The sequence below is a fragment of the Carcharodon carcharias genome, chromosome 1 (assembly GCF_017639515.1).
Source record: "Carcharodon carcharias isolate sCarCar2 chromosome 1, sCarCar2.pri, whole genome shotgun sequence".
Classification (NCBI taxonomy): domain Eukaryota; kingdom Metazoa; phylum Chordata; class Chondrichthyes; order Lamniformes; family Lamnidae; genus Carcharodon; species Carcharodon carcharias.
In genome coordinates, this window is record NC_054467.1 from 100,363,571 (window position 1) to 100,375,054 (window position 11,484).

Below are 11,484 nucleotides of genomic sequence, written 5' to 3' on the forward strand. Positions count from 1 at the left end.
GAAGTGAGAGACCTTAGAGTGCATGTCCACAGGTCCTTGAAGGTAGCAGGACAGATGGACCAGGTGGTCAAGAAAGCATATAGACTGCTTTCCTTTATTGGATAAGGTAATGAATACAAAAGCAATGAGTAATTATGGAACTGTTTAAAACACTGGTTAGGCCACAGCTGGAATTTTGTGTACAGTTCTGGTCACCATAACACAGGAAGGACAAAATTGCTCTAGCGAGAGTACAGAGGAGACTTACATGAATGTTGCCAGGGCTTGAAAATTGTTGTTGTTAGTGGAGATAGGCTAGGCTTGTTTTCCTTAGAACAGAGGAGGCTAAGGGGTGATCTAATTGAGGTGTACAAAATTATGAGGGGCCTAGAAAGGGTAGACAGGAAAGACCTGTTTCCCCTAGCTGAGGGGTCATTTAACAGGGGCCATAGATTTAAGGTGATTGGTAGAAGGATTAGAGGGGACATGAGGAAAAACCTTTTCATCCAGAGGGTGGTGGGTGTCTGAAATTCACTGCTTAAGTTGGTGGTTGAGGCTGAAATGCTCAACTCATTTAAAAGATATCTGGATCCACATCTGAAGTGCTGTAACTGTATTTTTATTAATTCACAGAATGTGGGCTTCGCAGGCTGGGCCAGCATTTATTGCCCATCCCTGGTTGCCCTTGTGAAGGTGGTGGTGAGCTGCCTCTTGAACTGCTGCATGTCATGTGGTGTAGTTACACCCACAGTGCTGTTAGAAAAGGAGTTCCAGGATTTTGACTCAGCGGCAGTGAAGGAACGGCGATATATTTCCAAGTCAGGATGGTGAATGACTTGGAGGGAAACTTCCAGATGGTGGTATTCCCAAGGCGACGGACCAGATGCTAGAAAATAAGCGGCTAGTTTCTTTTTTCTCTTTTTGGCCGACATAGACATAAGGGGCTGAATAGCCTCTTTCTGCAACACAACTTTTCTATGGTTCTAAGAAGTATTTTATCTTGCAGATAAAATGAATTAGCCCCAATTCTTTACCTATGGTGACTTTTGAGGCATGGTCCTCCCTTGTGCTGAGCGAGAGATGACTTTCCTCTCAACTTCGTATCGCAGACTGATCTGCTGGGCTGCTCAGGTGGATTGATAATGTATTGGCTATCTCCAGCCAGTTTCAGTCATATGATGACAGATCAATGTATTCGATTGTCCACAAAATGGGATTATGGCAGATGTAACTGACACACAATGGCGAATGAATAATAGCCCATCAACTTTCCAGCTATGATTAGCCTCCTGAAATGTCTTTATATTTGACATTCCATCTTCATGTGGCCAGCCAGGCAGGTGGCCATTGTCATTTTAAATCTCCTTCATTAAAATGGTGGGGTGGTGGTGTAGTCAATCTGCACTTGGGAAGGTCATTCGCATTTTAATTAACTTCCCAGAGATACGTGACCATGCAGCTGCAGGAGAGTTTCCCAAGATGCTGCAGGAATACATTGAGGAGAGAGGCTACCAGGCAGAGCAGGTCTTCAATGAAGACGAGACTGGCCTATTCTAGAAGAAGATGCCAAGTAGGACCAACATTTTGAAAGAAGAAAAGACAGCTCCTGGGTTCAAAACAACAAAAGACAAGCTGACACTTCTGCTATGTGCCAATGTGGCTGGCTTTAAATGTAAACCAACTCTGGTTTATAGGTCAGAAAACCTGCGAGCTTTCAAAGGGAAAAATAAATCTCATCTGCCAGTCTTTTGGAAGGCTAACAGCAATGCCTGGGTCGCAGCAGCTGTATTTGAAGACTAGTTTGTCAATTGCTTTCAGCCAGCGGTCTGAATTTATCTGAGGGAAAAGAATCTGTCTTTCAAAGACCTACTATTCCTTGATAGTAGACCTGGGCACCCACACTCTCTCACCAAGAACCATCCAGATGTTAACGTTTTGTTTTTATCCCCAAATATGACCTCACTTATCCAACCAATGGACCGGCGGGTCATTGCCTCATTCAAGGCTTACGACACCCGACGAAGTTTCAGCCACATCCTTCATCTTCTGGAAGCAGATCCTTCAACCACAGTCCGTGATTGCAGGAAGGAATTCAAGATCCTCTTAGCAGTAGGCATAATTAAGGACTCATGAGATGCAGTTAGAGCTTCAACCATAAATGCCTGCTGGAAAAAAGTTTGGCCTGTGATTGTGAATGATTTCACAGTGTTCTCCAATGTGGATACTGAAGTGGCCAGGATTGTTGACTAGGCAAGACAAGTTGGAGGGGAGGGAATTAAAGACATCACCACAGCTGGTGGATGAGCTGCTTCAATCTCTTCAAGAGGAACTCTCTATGGAAGAATTGGTTGAACTGATGAGATTAAATAAGCCCAAACAGGAGCAGGAATGGCAGTAGGAAGAAGAGCCTAAAAGGTTCCCTACACAACCAAGATGATGGCAGATCTCATACGATCAGCCGAAGATTTGAAAAAACAGGCGACAGATCAGATGCAAGCATGGAAAGAAGCATCGCCTTTTGTAGATTAATTGAAACAGGCGATTACTCCTGACAGAGAACTTTACAAAATTGAAAAACAAAAGGCTAAGCCATCAACAATAACATCACTCTTCTCATCCAGGTCAATGCCTATATCAGCCATGTCACCCATTCTCTCTACCTCCACTCTTGAATAAAGTGTGGTACCTGGACTGTACAGTAATGTATTGCAATTTGTATTATTCTCTAATTGACAAGTTTTATATTGTTCTTGTTTTCGTGCATTGCCAAACAATATCTGCAGTAAAATTGTCTTGAATTTACTCAAAAAAAGTTTCCATTGCCTATTTTCCTTTAAAAATGTTCAATTTGGCATGGCTGGTACCTACCTAATTCAATCCCATTAGAAAGTATTTTCACCATTTGCAATTTCACCCTTTGTGAGATTTTGTGGGACCGGAACCCCTGTGAACAGCAGGACTTTACTGTATCTCAAAAACCAATGGAGCTTTTTTTAAAGGATCCATTAACATTGGGAGATAGGGTAAATTTACTTTTTTATACAATGTTTACATGATTAGAAAGCTGTTGATTGTTTTAGAATGTTCTGGATTGTCTCAGCTGCTGCAATGGAATTTGTCACAGTTGTCAAAAAGTGAGCAGAGTTTTCAGAGCAGCTTGTTGGATGTGAATTAGCCTGAAGCCTCTTCAGTGAGGTGGAAGCGCTTCATAAAAATATTTATTTTTACAGCTTTGCAGTTACAGAGCACCAGCCAGGCAGGGAAAGCTTCAAGGAAGTGCTGCGTAATTGTACTAGTGCTGAATTAATGCAGCGTGTTGGAGATATATGCTTTACTGAGTGCCCTCTTCACTTGTTCTCCCTGTTATACTGCAATCCAAGGGAAATGCATGCCATTTTCTAGCAAGTGGTTTGTGCTGAATCCTTGAAGTGCCTTACCACTCCCTGCAGACTTTAGCAACTTTAAAGAACTTTAGAAATCACAAAACACTTCTACAACCATAATAATGGCTAACAAAAATCATTTGGCAACTAAGTTAAAAGGAATTAATGATCTATTTAAGTAATGCTGCTGAGCATTCAGCTGTGCAAGTTTAAGTAAAAGATGAAGTTGGCTGGAAATTTAAGCTCCAAATTGGAAGTGCTAGCACCAAATCAGCACCATGCTGATTGACATCATAATCTGCCTGCCCTGCATACTTCCAGCCAACACTCCCTGCATGCATGCCCTCACCAAAATGACATCTGATGCAACTTGCACTTATAGAGTATGCATGCACAAAACAGCATTAGTAACACCAAAAGATTGTTGCAGCCGATGACTCCTTGGTTGAAATACCACAGGAAAAACCTCACTCCCAGAATCGTATCCCAACAAGAAGTAACACATTCAGGATAGAATATGGTCCAATACATGAACTTTGTGTATTTTTCAGTATACAACACTTACTTGTCCCATGGCATAAATTAATTACATTTTCAAATCAAAGCTAGAAGATTCCAAGAACATAATTCCAAAAAAAATCCCATAGCCTTCTTTGCTTTCTTAGCTCCTGTCACTTTAAAACTATACTTAATGTATTTCTGTCCTTTCATAACAGATCTGGTGATTGAAAAAGGACAACCAAACAAAAAATGTTCAGATAAACAAATTCATGCTGTAAATTAAAAAGTTGGATTTTTGCAAAACATAAACTATACCATCTTTCATATTCACTGCAATAAATTCAAACCTTTTTTCTAAGATATGAATGGGTTTGTACAATTGCAGCAGATAATAGACAGGACTTGCCAAAGAACACTTTAAAATACAATGATGTCTCAACTTGACAAATCTTACCAAAATGCCTAACAAAACTAACTGCTGGAACCTGATGTAATCATAGCCAAATATCACCAAAAAAAATTACAAAAGAAACATGTAACAGACCACCCAAAACACTCTTCATAAGAATAACATTTACTGATGTATCCCATTTACAAGATTGGGATCAGATCTTTGCAAGAGTTTGTTTTAGGGATTAGTGCATTTTCTCCTAACAAAGCGTGTATGCCACATCGTTGCCTCTTACAGGAAAGTATACTTTAACCCATATGCAACAATTTTTATTCACAAACTTATACTGCACAGAATCAAATAAATGTCAGTACAGAAACAGAATAGTTGACAAATTTCACCTCTGCTGGTGCAAGCTCAGCAACTGAAGCTGTCCACTAATCCTATTTCCACGCTCCTTTTGCAGAAACGTTCATGTTTTTATCTTCTTCTCAAATATTTATTCAATCCCATTTTGAATAATATTTGCCACAGTATTTGCCACAATATCTGCTCGTAGAAAATAATTCATTCTTCCAGAACAGTATTCCTTCATTCATACAAAAGTGGATACTTTCTTCTCTCATACCACTATCTTTTACAGAAGAACTTTGCATTTCCATTAAGAGCGTGCGTTTTTTACCTTATACATTCGGAATGCAGATTTAGTGTTTATTATCCGTTAATGAAGAATGTATCTTAAAGAAGTGCATCTTGCGAAAGTCTTACAGGAGAATGGCATCTTATCCCATGTGGAAGGGTCTACCTTAAAGGACAATATCTAATTCAATATTTCAGCCTGTAGGGAAATTGTACTTTGCATCAAGGTGACAACCTAAGAATGTACTGTAGCCGAAGGGAGTTAAAGAGCTGTGTACCTTACCCTGCAGTGGCAAGTGTTTCTTACCCGTACAGATGCGTTTTCTTTATCCCGAGTGCTCTACAATAGAGGCATAGCTCCAGCAGCACAGAGTGCGAATTGCAGTGCTCCTGTTTGTGGGGTGGGAGTGCCTGCAGAGTCAAAGCTCGGAACTCCAGTCCTGTGGCAAGCGGAACGCCCCACCGTAAACACGCAGCGATTCTGCGATCGGACAGAGCTGTAATCAGTTAAGCGCGCTCTGGCGACACTTGTTGGCGGCAATACAAGTGCCAGGGCTGACCCATCGTAATGAAAGGCTGCATCCGAGCCGTTCTAACCAACCGGACCTCTGAATCCGCTTCTAGTAGGAACAGTTCATAGATTGGTTCCAGATCTTAAATACGATAAGAAATAAGGCGGTTGTTTAATTTCGCTTGCGCGCGGGTACTCCAAAATCTGCAAGCAACTTCGTCATATTATGGCCCTTGCGTTTCCTGCTTTGTTAAAGTTTTCCAATGCTATTCTATAAGACGCCGCATTAACGACAGAACTCTTGTTTTATGAGTTGAGGTGGTTGATGATGAACAGTCTATGAGCCTGAGCACGGCTCCTATCGGGAAACTGGGGGTGCTGCTCGGTGAAGATCAGTGACGGTTGGTGAAGGTTGGATTACATATCTTTGCTGCAGTTTCCCCTCATAGTAGTCATGTTTCCTGAAGCTCCCATATCGTTGCAGCCCTGTAAAAATGACATTTTGCCATATTATTATTGGAAGATTTAAAAAAAAATTCTATTTCCAGCCACTCCTCCTCTGTAAACACTGGGAATAATTTCCCCATACCGACTGTGGGGAATCACAAGCAATGGTTTTTCGATCTGTGCGTTGAGTGACCAAGGCTCCCCACAACATAGTCAGAAAATTACTCCCAGTGATTCTTGCACTCTTCATTACTTATAGCCAAGTGGCTATTCTTCATGAGTGGCTTTAGACAATGTGTTGGCGATTTTTTTTTCTCTAATGTGGTCGCCCAGTCCTGATCTTTACTCATGTAATGTTTACTCATTTCAAAAGATTTTCTCCCAGGAATAATGAAGCCATTCGGGATTTCCCCACCATTGTTCCAGCTTACTTTAGCTGCCTACTGCAGTGGTTCAAGAAGGCAGCTCACCACCACCTTCTCAAGGGCAACTACGGATGGGCAATAAATGCTGGCCCAGCCAGCAAAGCCCACACCCCATGAATGAATAAAAAAATACCACAGCAGACATCCAACCTGTGACCTGATAGTCTTTATTCTATTGTCATGATCAGAAAACAGGGAGGAAAAAATATGTCTATATCATCCTGGCTACTTTATAAACTTATTAATTTTTTTAAAATGGACAAATGGCTGGACTAATCAAATGGCCACAGCTGACTACATGATGGCAGTTCTGGAACTTTCTGAACAGTTTAAAAATGGAAAAAAGGCTAAACTCCTGGGATGTAACACCCTTTGCATTGTATAAACATTCTCCAGCCAAGCCAACACAAAGGGCTAGTAAATGAGGCATCTTCTCTAGCCAGTGCTGGACAAAGGCAGAGCTATTGGGACTCATCATCTCCAACATTGTGCTAATGGTTCTACAGTTACCTGCTCAAACCACAATGAATTTTAACAAGGAGGCCACATTAGTTGAATAGCTCGACCCAAAACCACACATCACTTGAACTGTTTGAATTGCTTTAATTATACAGCTTTTGGGTTATATCTTCAGTTACTGTTTAGCCTCAGGAGAGAAGCAGGACTCCAGGCTAGCAGCCTGCCTCTGTCTATCATTTATCACCTAAGAAGTAGCAACAGAAAGAGCTCTGCCCAGGTGTAAATTGCTTGGCCCTCACCTACACTATGTTCTACTGGAACATTTGAACTTCAGTATCTGTGCCTACAAGTCCAATTCATCTCAACATGCCTTCTTCCATTGCGGAAAACGTCACTTCTGGAAAAGCAGATCATCACCCTGCAACCGTTTCAGCCTGCTAACTTCTGAAGGAATACACCATTTGTCTTTTTGATTCTGGACTCTGGGCTCACATGAAACCATAATTCCTATTTTTTTTTGTCTGTGGTCTTTGTACTGAACCCCTTTATTTCCCTTGCCCCTCTTTTATTGTATGAATGCAAAAAGGGGCAGACTTATTGAACCCCCTTCCTGTTTTTTGAGTGCTTGTAAAATAAACTAACATTCCGATTTTACCTTATCCCGAGTTTGCTGTGAGGTTATTCATTGAGGATTGGATCACTCCAAAACTGAGGAGTTGAGGAAAATACATCACCTCTTATAAAGGGGAAAATCAAAAATCAAAAATACCTTTCTGTTTATAGGTGGATAGAGACTAGAGAAATCAGGTCTGTTCTAAATTAACCCACCTCCTGTCTGTAACACTATGTTCATTGTGGAAGTTTCCTTTATAGGCCATTGGGGGTCAATTGTGAAAATTTCGTCATGTTGCCACATTTAAAAAACTGATGACGTGTATGAAAACAGAAAATGCTGGAAATACGCAGCAGGTCTGACAGCATCTGTGGAAAGAGAAACAGAATTAACCTTCCAATTCGAGGACCTTTTTTCAGAACTGAAGGAAGATAGGAATGTGCAAGTGAAAGTTGGGAGGAGGACGAAGAACAAAAGGTGGGGGGTCTATGATAAGGCAGAGGGTGGGAGAGAATAAATGTCAAAAGATTACATGACACAAAAGACAAAGGGAGTGGTAATGATTGTAGTAAAGAAACAAAAGAATTGACCAAAGCGAGTGTGAATTGCATGTGAGGAGACTAAGACCTCACACTGTATGTTTTTCTGAAGTATATACAACTATTTTCAATTTTAAAAACTGGGCAAAGACCTTAAAAAAATAGCTGAATCTATGTCTGTCTGTGACCACTAAACAAAAGAAGCCACCTGGCAGTATCGGTGAAAGTCGTTCATTGTTATCTCTGTGGAGACACTAATGATTCCCTGTGGGCTGCAAAGGCCAAATTCAAAGGGAACTATACAAAGGCCATCTGCATTTCATAACCCCAGGCTGGCCAGCAAGAGTCTGCTTGTCTACAGACAAAGGGACCCGCAACTTTCCTTTCAATTCTTAATGGTTGAGAAGGTTAACAATCTTGGGGACCCAGATGAGGGATGCACATCCTTTGTCAAAGACAGTGTGGAGAGGTGGGAGTCATGTGACATGGACCTCTGGCTTGTGGAACCAGTGATATTGACTTGCTGAACTGAAACTCAGTCAGCTGTTTAACATCTGACTAGCAGGCCACATCAAAGGAGCTCTTGTCTAGGTTGAACACCTGGCCCCATCTACCATCCTTCTTTTGCATGTTCTGTGCCATCACCTACAATATTGATTCATCTCTGTGTGAAGTCAACACCACCGAAAAGTGAATTCTACAACATTGGTTTTCAGCCCACTGACTTCCATGAAGGAATACTTCATTGGACTTTGATTCTGGACTCTGGGACCCAGATGAAACAATTTTCTTTCCTCTGCGGTCTCTGTCCTGTAAATCTTTCTTTTCTCTATCCCTTTCTTCACTATCTGAAGATGATAGGGATGTTGTGAAACCTCTTTTCGCATTTTGAATTTGTGTAAATAAACTAACCCTTTGAGTTCATCCTATCTTGAGTTTGCAGTGGGGTTATTAATAGAAGATTGGATCACACCAAAACTAAGGGGTTGGGAAATGTGCCACCGCTTATAAAAAGAGAAACAAATCAAAAGCACTGTTTATGGACAGGTGGTGAGAGGAGAAATTCATGCTGTTTAAATTAACTCCTTTCCTGTCCATAACAGAAATTCGGGACTTGTTCAGGATCACCCATTTGAATTTGACCAGAATCTAAGTAAGACACAAGCCAAATCTGATTAAAAAAAGTCAATTGGAAACCAAAAGGAGAAGCTTGGTGGCTGGAACAAATGTGAAAACGCAAGTAACTGACCTCAGCAAATTCCTTTTATCTAACACTAAGAAAATGGTAACTTTTGATTCCCAGATAAGGGTCAAGCAAGGAGATCTGAATGGTGAAATATTGGCATCCATTAGCACAGAGCAACTGAAAGCTGTAGCTAGGGAGGTACAGTTAAAATTACCCAGTAAAGTAAGAGAAGCAAACTGATCCAGTTGTTGCTAAAACATTTGGACCTCACATACCCAATAGAACAGGTAGAAGAAGGGCTCGAGCATGACTCCGAATCCCATTGCTTAGCCAAATTCGAGCTGAAAAAGCTCAGAATGTAGCTAGGATTTAAGGACAGTGAAAGAGAGAGAGAAAGGGAAAGAGAGAGAGAGAGAACAAGGGAACAGAAAGAGAAAGAGAATTCCAACTCCAAAAATTGGAAATGGAGCTGATAGCTCAAAGATAGAGCGAGCGAGAGAGAGATGAGACAGCTAGAAGCTGCGAGGGAAAATCTCTCTCTAACTGAAGGCACACCCTAACTCACTAACCTAGAGCCACTCTCTGAGGCCCTCAAGTGTGCTAGATTCATTTCCAAAATAGAAGAGAGTGATGCCTTTTTTGTCACTTTTGAGAAAGTAGCAGGACAGTTTAAATGACTATCGGCTATTTGAACATATGTAATTCAAGGACAGCTGTCAGGGAGAGCCCAAGAGGTCTACTCCATGCTGACCTCTGATGTATCCATGAATTATGAGCAGACCAAGGCTGTCATCCTAAGTGCCCACGAGTTAATCCCAGAGGCATATCCCCAGCAATTCTGGAGCATTGTAAGAAGCCCACACAAACGTACTTCAAGTTCGAATAGCTGAAGCAAATCATGTTCAATCGATGGGTAAAGCGCTTAAGAATCTCAAGTACCATGGTAGACTGCATGAGCCGGTACTGTTGGAGGAATTCAAAAATTTCTTACCCTCCAGCCTGGAAATACACTTAGAGGAGCAGGGAATCCTCACAGCCTAGGGTGCAGCCGTTGCAGTAGGCAGTTACAATTTTTAAAATATTAATTCAAGCGATATGGGCTTCTCTGGCTTCGCCAGCATTTATTGCCCATCCCTAGTTGCCCTTGAGAAGATGGTGGTGAGCTGCGTTGTTGAACCGTGGCAGTCCATGTGGTGTAGGTACACCCACAATGCTGTTAGGAAGGGAGTTCCAGGATTTTGACCCAGTGACGGTGAAGGAACAGAGAAATATTTCCAAGTCAGGATAGTGAGTGACTTGGAGGGGAACTTCCAAGTTGTTGTGTTCCGTTCTATCTGCGCCCTTGACCTTCTAGACAGTAGTGGTCGGGGGTTTGGAAGGTGCTGCCAAAGAAGCCTTGGTGAAATTCCTGCAGTGTATCTTGAAGATGATAAACACTGCTGCTACAGTGTGTTGGGGGTGGAGGGAGTGAATGTTTGTGGATGTGGTGCCAAACAAGTGGGCTGTTTTGTCCTGGATGGTGTCTCTTCTTGAGTATTGTGGGAGCTGCACTCAAGCAGGTAAGTTAAGAGTATTCCATCACACTCCTGACTTGTGCCTTGTAGACGGTGGACAGGCTTTGGGGAGTCAGGAGGTGAGTTATTCGTTGCACTATTCCCAGCCTCGAACCTGGTCTTGTAGCCATAGTATTTAAATGGCTAGTCCAGTTCAGCTTCTGGTTGATAGTAACCCCCAGGATGTTGATAGTGCGGGATTCAGTGATGATAATGTTATTGAACATCAAGCAGAGATGGTTAGATTCTCTCTTGTTGGAGATGGTCATTGCCTGACACTTGTGCGGTGCAAATATTACTTGCCGCATGCCAGCCCAAGCCTGGATATTGTCCAGGTCTTGCTGAATTTACACATGGACCGCTTCCGTATCTGAGGAGTCATGAATGGTGCTGAAAATTGTGCAATCATCAGCGATGGGAGGAAGGTTATTGATGATGCAGCTGAAGATTGTTGGGCCTAGGATACTAACCTGAGGAACTCCTGCAGTGATGTCCTGAAGCTGAGATGACTGACTTCTGACAACCACAACCATCTTCCTTTGTGCTAGGTATGACTCCAACCAGCAGAGAGTTTTCCCCTTGATTCCCATTGACTCCAATTTTGCTAGGGCTCCTTGATGCCACACTCGGTCAAATGCAGCCTTGATGTCAAGGGCAGTCACTCTCACCTCACCTCTTGAATTCAGCTCTTATGTCCATGTTTGAACCAAGGCTGTAATTAGGTCAGGAGCTGAGAGGCCCTGGTGGAACCCAAACTGGGCATCAATGAGCAGGTTATTGCTAAGCAAGTGCCGCTTGATAGCACTGTTGATGACCCCTTCCATCACTTTACTGATGATGGAGAGTAGACTGATGGGG

At 42.1% G+C, this 11,484-nt stretch overlaps 1 protein-coding gene across 4 annotated transcripts in view; it reads right to left on the reverse strand.

Annotated features, from left to right (window-relative positions):
• Positions 1-5,351, reverse strand: part of prkg2 (protein kinase cGMP-dependent 2) — a 128,624-nt gene extending 123,273 nt beyond the window's left edge. For 3 of the 4 annotated variants that reach the window (XM_041189078.1, XM_041189086.1, XM_041189062.1), the window contains exon 1: positions 5,201-5,351. The gene's annotated coding sequence lies outside the window, so the exon portion shown is untranslated. Of the gene's footprint in view, positions 1-5,176 lie in introns of all 4 variants that reach the window. The other variant, XM_041189070.1, reaches the window with a different exon arrangement.
• Positions 5,352-11,484: the final 6,133 nt, after the last annotated feature.